Source organism: Prunus dulcis, chromosome 4 (genome assembly GCF_902201215.1).
Source record: "Prunus dulcis chromosome 4, ALMONDv2, whole genome shotgun sequence".
Lineage (NCBI taxonomy): Eukaryota > Viridiplantae > Streptophyta > Magnoliopsida > Rosales > Rosaceae > Prunus > Prunus dulcis.
Genome location: NC_047653.1, coordinates 17,334,127 through 17,343,029, shown reverse-complemented (window position 1 = coordinate 17,343,029; position 8,903 = coordinate 17,334,127). Strand labels below are relative to the sequence as shown.

The window sequence follows — 8,903 nt, the reverse complement described above, 5'->3', positions numbered from 1 at the left end:
GGCAACATATGATCCACATCAAGACTGCTTATCCAAAATTTAGAAAGAGAACAAAGTGGCTGCAGGATAAGCACAATAGCACTTTCATTCAATGGCTAAGCTTCAAGGTATATGTTGTTGAATAACATATTTCTCTTTTAATTTTCTTCTTATTTCTATGTTAGATTGAATTAAGATTTGATTAATTTGCAGGTTCAAAGTGAACTTGAGGAAGACAATCATGGCATATCAGAAAATTTAAGGTGGCTAGCAGCTGGTCCAAACATGGCAGTGCCATTATATAGGAGCTATCTTATTAAAGGTATTAAATTCAATATCAAGGCACAAGATGATATGCGGACAACTCAAAATAGTGGAGTTTATTTACTTGCACATACCATGCAAGTTGCTAGTTCCAAGGATAAAAACTCAATTCTCTCAAATATGGGTTTCTATGGTGTCATTCAAGAAATTTGGGACCTTGACTACCAAAAGTTTACAATCCAAGTCTTTAGGTGTGATTGGATAGATAGTTCTGGTCTTGTAGTCGACGAACTTGGATTTACCCTTGTAGATTTGAGTAAAATTGGACATAGGAATGACCAATTTGTTTTGGCTTCTCAAGTCAAACAAATATTTTTTTGTTGACGACCCGATGCATCGTGGTTGGTCGGTAGTGTTATCAATGCCTAATAGAGAATATAATGATGTTATTGGTGATGAAGTCTTAGGTGATGTGATAATTGAGTGTGAGCCATTTACTAGAGGGATGCCAAATGTTGACACATTTGATGAACTGGTGGGTGAGTTAGGTGGTCAAAATATTTGAGGTGGGTGTGAAGATATATGGATTGAATGATGCTTATGTAATTGGCAGTGTATGACATTAATTTTGTAATATATTGTAATGTGATTTCTTCACTTTCATTATACAGGTTTTGGCCACAAAACAATCAGTGCAGAAAATACTGGTTCAGATTACATCATTATATTCTGCATAAAAAACGACGTCTGTTCAAATAAAACACGACGTTGTTGTGAACCAGTTATTCAGCATATTTACCGACGTCTTAAAGCAACGTAACAATGAAGAACCACGGCGCTATTGTGAAGCAATTATTCAGGATATCACGTCGGGGAAGGATTAAGAACCGCCATGTAATTCAAAATAACACGACTCCAATCCCATAATACCGACGTCTAAAAAACGAGATAAATAATCTGAACGTTAAAAAATACGGCGTCATCATACATTTTCCACGTCGCAAGTTCTTTTATAAACGAAGAGGAACGAAATGAATTCCGACGGTAATTCATTATAACGGCCGTCTAATATCAATTAAACGACGTTATTTGTAATACGGCTCTCATCATAATCAGCGCCGTCTATATGTTCTGTAATACGGCTCTCATTTATTTGGAACCGACGTTGTTTAGAAGTTCAACGTCGTCTACATTAATAAGTACGGCGTGAGTAATGAATACATATAAATACAACGTCGACTATATAAATGCCACCGACGTTGTTTCGCATTTCAGCGTCAACTATATAAATACATACGTCGTAAATAATGACACTGACAACTATTTCCACGTCATCTTTTTTAGAAAAATCGAAGTGGAAAATTTATTTCACGACGGTTGTTTGTAAATAAGAGGCGTAGTAGATTTCAATAACGTCGTCTTCTCATGTATTTAAAGACGTCATATTTTTTCTTGTCGTGAAAATTATATTTAACGGCGTAGTGTTTTAGTTGTCGCCGTTGTATGTCTATCTTGCGGCCTTGTTCTTTTAATATGTGTCATATTTTTCCTTTTTAACGACGGTTATTTGTTTGAGTTGGTCGTCTATTCTCATCCTCAACTATTTTTTAAAACTTTAGCAGACTAAACACGTCTGTTTTTATTTGTTTTCGACGTTGTTTTATTTAACAGCGTCTAATATTTATCGTCGTTGTTTGTTTCTGAAAATAGGACGTATAAATTTTGTAATACGACTCTCATATATTTGTAACCGACGTTGTTTCGTTGTTCAACGTCTACTCTATAAATACATGCGTCGTAAATAATGACACTGACAACTATTTCCACGTCATCTTTTATAGAAAAATCGAAGTGGAAAATTTATTTTACGACGGCTGTTTTTATATAGGCGACGTACTAGGCATCAATAACGTCGTCTTCTAATGTATTTAAAGACGTCATATTTTTTATTGTCGTGAAAATGATATTTAACGGTGTCTTATTTTAATTTTCGTCGTTGTATATCTATCTTGCGGCCTTGTTCTGTTAATATGTGTCATATTTTTCCTTTTTAACGACGGTTTTTTTAGAGAGTTGGTCATCTATTCTCATCCTCGACTGCTTTTTTAGATCTTTTTGCAGTACAAAGACGTCGTTTTGTATTTGTTGATGGCGTTGTATATTTTAACAACGACGGTGATTTAGCGTCGTGGTTTATGAGGGAAAAGATGACGGTGGATTCCACGACCATTGAAAAACCGAATACACGACGGTGATTTACCGTCGTCTTTTTGCTTTTTTGTAGTAGTGTTGGGTGTCTAAAACCCAGCCCAGCCTATAGGCCCCGCCCGATTAAGCCCAAGAAAGCCTGACCCAACCCTGCCCGTTAGGCCCACATACATATATAATTATGTATAAATAAGGGTTTAGTATTAGGATTATATCACTTGAATCACAAACCCCCCCTTTTTCATTTTTGTGTGTGTGTTACTTGTTTGAAATGTTGTGTTTTACATTTGGTCCGGGTTGTGTTCTTCATTTTTCTGTGATGAATTCAACCATATGAAGAACACAAAATTTGCATAAACGGTTGAAAATTTATAGGTAAAAAACTGGACAGATGTCGAAACTAGAAAACAGAGGAAGTTCATAATTCGTCTCTGCCTAAAACGTGACAAACTGGTGCTACCATGGTGATACAGTGGCGATTCAGTGGTGTTAAAGGGGTTATAGAAATTGTTGTTTGTGTTTATTTTGGGTTTCTTGTTTTGTTTCATTTCATTTACTTTTCTTTACTGAATTTCTAGTTTATAATTGGATGATTAGCACATTAATTTGTGTCAATTATTAATACAACAATTATATAAATCAAGAATAAGACGAACAACATATCATATCACCAAACATAATCATACCGACAAATATAATCATGCTTTTTTTGAACCCATCACCAAGCATTTGCATATTTATTCATACCAATCTTTTTCTAAAATATTTTTTTGATACTTATTATTTTTTAAAATTATTTCTTAAAACGTGTTACATCTAATTGTGATGTAGCTGAGTGCCTCTTTTTGAATGGCACATTGTCTCTTTCTCCTCTTCTTCTTCTTCTTCTTTTCGAATGAAGTAGGCCCATTTCGGCCCAGCCTGACCAAATGGGCTTTCTCAAGCCCAACCCATGAGTTGTTCCTAGGCTTTGATTTTTCTAAAAAAACCCAGCCCGGCCCGCACCATTATTTTCTCTCCCCTCTTTAAAGCCCGGCCAGGCCCTGCCCAAACGCACTAAATTTGGCCCGAGCTAGCCCGGCCGGCCCATTGACAAGCCTTACTACTAAGTGGTTGACGCGTTTAAAAAAGCATCAAAGTTTCATAAAATAATTGATGATTTTGGAAAAAAGTGTCAACTAAGGCCTATTTTCTTGTAGTCATTTTGAGTTTCTATATTTAGCATCAGTTCATTTATACACATTTAGAAAAGGCATGACAATAGTCAATATAGCAATTTTCTCTGAATTTCGAAAAGTGCGTTCTTGATAAGTTGAGAAAACGAATGTAGTCTTGAGTTGTAAATATCAATTAAGATATTTGTTACCTACAAGGTACTTGTAGATCAAATGGTAAAAAGCATTTAGTCCCGCACCTAAAGTCTTAGGTTTGATTCTCTATACCTCCAATATCACTTGTATTAAAATATATATATATATATATATATATATAGAAAAATATATATGTTGTACAAAGAGGGGCAAAGATTCTAAGGACTCCTAACCTTTGGGTAATTTTGGCCAAATTTTGAAAAGTAGGGACTAATACGTGATTGACCCCAAACTCCTGGGGTTCAAACTGTAATTAACTTACCAATTATATTATACCTTTGGGTTCAGCATGTGCACTCGTTTTCCTATTTAAGGATGTGAGAATTAGCTTGTCATCACAATCAGTATTCATCAATATCTCAGAAGTAGTCGTCTGGGATATGATGGCTTGTGAAAAGAGCAAGATACTCATAATCGGAGCTACAGGTTACCTTGGCAAATACATGTTGAAGGCAAGCGTCTCTTTGGGACATCCAACCTATGCCTATGTGCGACCAATCAAACCCAAAACCGATTCTTCCAAGCTTCTTCTGCACAAAGAATTTGAAGCCATGGGAGCCACCATCTTCCAAGTAAATTAAAATTCCTTCATTTCTTAGCCAAACTGCAGTCAATTTTTGTTCATATTTAATGTATGACTATACAAATATACATATGTATGTATTTATACTGCAAATTCCTCATAGTTCATCAAGATATGAAAACTTCATGATGTAACAGGGTGAACTGGACGATCATGAAAAGCTAGTCAAAGCAGTCGAGCAAGTTGACGTTGTAATATCCACGGTGGCTGTCCCTCAACATCTTGAACAGCAGAAACTAATCAAGGCCATTAAAGATGCTGGAAATATAAAGGTCAATCTTCCCTTCTTGGTTTTTACCGAGAACTTCACGAACACCCTTATGGGGTCCATCCAAAATCACTGAAATTCGAAATCATTTAACCACTTAATTAAATGGTTGTCATTTTGGCGTTTTTTTTAATGCTGTGTTCTTCGACTTATTCATCACAACTACTACTTTGTCTAATGTTTCACGATCTTTGAATGAAGACTTAAAACATTGATGATTTTGATCATTCAAGTAGAATTTGCAGTAGATCTCACGAGGTATCCCTAAATAGTTGGGACCTTTCTACAGCTATATATGTATACATACATGTCTATCTAACCGATGTAATTGTAAAATCAGAGATTTATTCCGTCAGAATTTGGAAATGAAGTTGACAGAGTAAGTGGGCTGCCGCCTTTCGAGGCTGTACTTGATAACAAAAGGAAGATCAGAAGGGCGATCGAAGCAGCAGGAAATCCATATACTTATGTGTCTGCAAACTCATTTGGTGCATATTTTGTTGATTATTTGCTTCATCCTGGTGAAAAAACAAACCACCAAGTCACTTTTATGGCACCGGTGAAGCCAAAGGTGAGTTGAGTTTGCTCATAATTTTGTTATTTTTTTAATATTTAAGACAGTAGACATATTCGTTTCGATTCTCGTATAGTTAAAATTAAATAAATAAATGTGTTGACAAATAAATAAATAAATGCACCAACAAACCCTTAACAATGGAATCGAAACTTGGTAGCTAAAAGTCGGCTAAATTTATTAGGAAATCTCAACTTGTTATTAGAAAAATTGTTCTGAAAAATTGCACTCAACTTGTTTTTTTGTTTTTTTTTTTTTGGTTTTGTTGTTGATGAAAATGTAATTTATATTCATATAACTAAAATATTAAAAAAAACATGTTTATTAGTTTTTATTTTATTCAAAGTGAGATGGAATGTAACTGAATACAGCAAAAGGCAGAAAATGGTGAAACTTCAAAATACTGAAAAATGTCCTTGGTTAATTCGAATATTAGAATTGAAATTATTAATTAAATGAGGATAATATGTTACATTTACATTTTTTCATATTAAAAAATTAAAATTAAAAACAGAATTAGATAATAGGTCATACTTTTATAGAATATAATTACTCATATTATCTTTTCTTAATTCTAAAAATAAAATAAAAAATAAAGAAGAAAATCAATTGCCACATGCGTGAGCATGTGCCAAGTGGCTAGTTTACTAATTATGTTTGAACTAATTCTGGTGTCTAGCCGTGTTGAACTATGAGGAAGATGTTGCTACCTACACAATAAAAGCAGCAACAGATCCAAGGGTTGCCAACCGTGTCATCGTTTACAGGCCACAAGGAAACATTGTGTCCCAGTTGGATTTGATTTCTTCTTGGGAGAAGAAGACAGGATGCACTCTTACAAGGAGCTATGTCCCAGAAGAAGAAATACTCAAGCTCTCTGAGAGTAAGCAATTAATCTTTTCTTTTCTTTTTCGTGTTCAGAAGTTATATCCAACGAAAGTATTTGATACCAAACAATTCTCTCTCATTGTCTCTTTGGACATGGAAATGGAAGCAAGCAATATGATAATGTGGTAGTGATATTTTTTTTTGTGTGCCCTTCTTTCTTGCAGCCCTCCCGTCTCCGGACAACATAGCGATGTCAATTCTGCACAACATATTCATTAAAGGGGATCAAATGAGTTTTGAACTAACAGAAAATGACCTAGAGGCCTCCGAGTTATATCCTGATTACAAGTACACTTCAATTGATAGCTTCCTCGACATTTGCCTGGTGGATCCTCCCAAGCCAAAATTAGCAGCATTTGAATGACCGGTTTATTTTTGGATAAAATGGAAAACTACTATCCTTATTACTATTTTATGCTTTCTTGTTTGTATTTGTGAATGTTGGCCACTATCTCCGTTCAATATGATAATGTGGTAGATGATGTTGGTCATTAGATAATGTTGCTTCAGAATTCATATGTTACTATCCGCAATGCAATCACAATATAAATTTTTTAAAAAAAACTATAAAAATAAAAAAATAAAAACTACAAATGGAAGGGGGTTTCATACACAAACAATATAAAGGTGTCATTGTGGTTTGAACCTAAGATCATTGGTCTGCAAGTTAAGGCCTTATTTCAGTGGAATAGATGGTAGACCGACCCCATTGGGTATGATGAAGTCTCTAACCAAAGTAAATATTTATAATTTATTTAAAACTCAAGAAATTCAAAAAGTAGTTTACCTTGTTTAATGAATTGTTTTTCTCCATAAAAACAATTAAATAATAAAATCTGCTAAGTAATGACAGGACCCGACCCAATTTCCACTTTGGAATTCGAGCCAAGTCCTGTGCGTGTCCGACACCTGGCAATGTCGGGCACAAATGACCTTTTTACCCTTCTTGTCTCAAATTCTTTTTAACTTCCCTTAGACTTCTGCCGAAATTTCGGCAGAGTCTCCCCTGTATTTTGACTAATCCCAAAAATTTCCACCTGTTAAACAACCCATAAATTCACACCAACTGCCAGAATATTCCAAATAACAGATCTCCACTCCAGTTTCCCAACTTCAACTATATATATCAGAGCATTTTCTAAGTTTCAGGGTTCCAACTACAAAACTTTACCTTACGTGGTGAGGCGGAAGCTTTGAATGGCCCGGTGGTGGATCCCGCGTATTTCTATGGCCTGGGGGCGAAAAAAACAGGTTGAAAATGTGAGTGGACCAAACATAAGATTTATGAAAACAGTTAAAAATCATAATAACCCCCATAGTAAAAATAACTTGATAAGTAAGGCTAAAGTTCACCTGTGTTTAATGTAAGGTATTCATCCGAATATATATATAATCGTATGTATGTAGCTTCGTAAAACTGAACAATTATATGAAGATATAAAATGCGTAAATATCAAAGAAACTGGTTTGAAATAGCTGAAAACCATAAGCAGGTAAAAGCTACTGAAGAATATACTCGTATAACCGAACAAATATATAGAATATAATGCACGAATATCAAAGAAACCGATATAAAATAACTGAAAGTTGGACTTGAATAAAAGAAATTCAAAATCCTTTGAAAATACCACCTATTTGTACCCCTGTCATATCCGTCAATTCCCCTGGCAGGTCTCGGGTGCCACACAGTCTACCCGAGCCGCAAACTGGCGGAATCAGGGGACTATGATCAGCCTGTCCCGCCGGCAGATTCCTCGATGACACCAAGTCAGCTCGAGTCGCTCTGGCAGGATGAAGGGGACCGTAGTCAGCCTGATCCGCAATCCTGGCAGGTCTCGGGGACACCAAGTCAGCCGAGCCGCAATCCTGGCAGGTCTCGGGACACCAAGTCTGCCGAGCCGCAAATCCTGGCACTCACGGTCCGAGCGTCCCCGAAATTCGTGAGGCAAAGTCAAGTGCACTGACTGAACTATAATCAGACTGGATGTCCGTAGACATCGGTCCGACTCTGGGTAATCACCATAAAGAAACGGGTACATGGTGGTCTAATAAAAAAAATCTGATAAGTCTGAACTAACTTCTACCTTTGTATTAAAATCTTCAAGTCTGCTGCTCAACCAATATTATAAAATAAAGATGTTTCACAATGCTAATCACGCTTCGAAAATATGCAATATCACTTATTCAAGATCAAATACTGAAATTATTCAAATAAACTTATTTATGAAAACTTATTTATATAAATCAATATAAATCACTTATGAAATCTTATTTATAGAAATTATCTATACAACTGATTTAAATAAAGCCTTTATGAAAGAAAGTCCACTCACAGATGGTCCGAGCTAATTTGACCCTTCGAAGGTTCCTCCTGCAGGTCGACTGGACTTCTGATGCCTGATTATCCATGAATAATAAATCAATAAACTGCTGAATAAAAGAATTAAATTAAACACCCTGCCCCGGCTCCTAGAAATACGTGCACTCAAAACCAAGTTACTCCTGAGCCCACATTAGCTTTTTAGATAGTTAGAACGGTCTTAAGAGACCCGAAGCCTTACTAAGCGATAACTGCCAGATCGGGCGATCCGGGACCTCGTGGGTCCACGATCTCCGATGGCCAATCTAGGCTCCCCTGAAGGTTCCTTACAGAGGAGGAACCATGTTCTACGAGTTTGGTCCGAAACGGACGGTCGGATTAGCCAAAATTGCGTTATGGCTTAAAATCCAAACCCTAGCCCCAGGGTTATCGATTTCGGAGTATCCGGG

At 36.0% G+C, this 8,903-nt stretch overlaps 1 pseudogene; it reads left to right on the top strand.

Annotated features, from left to right (window-relative positions):
* Positions 1-4,185: 4,185 nt before the first annotated feature.
* LOC117626137 lies at positions 4,186-6,628 on the top strand (annotated as a pseudogene).
* The last annotated feature ends 2,275 nt before the right edge of the window (positions 6,629-8,903 follow it).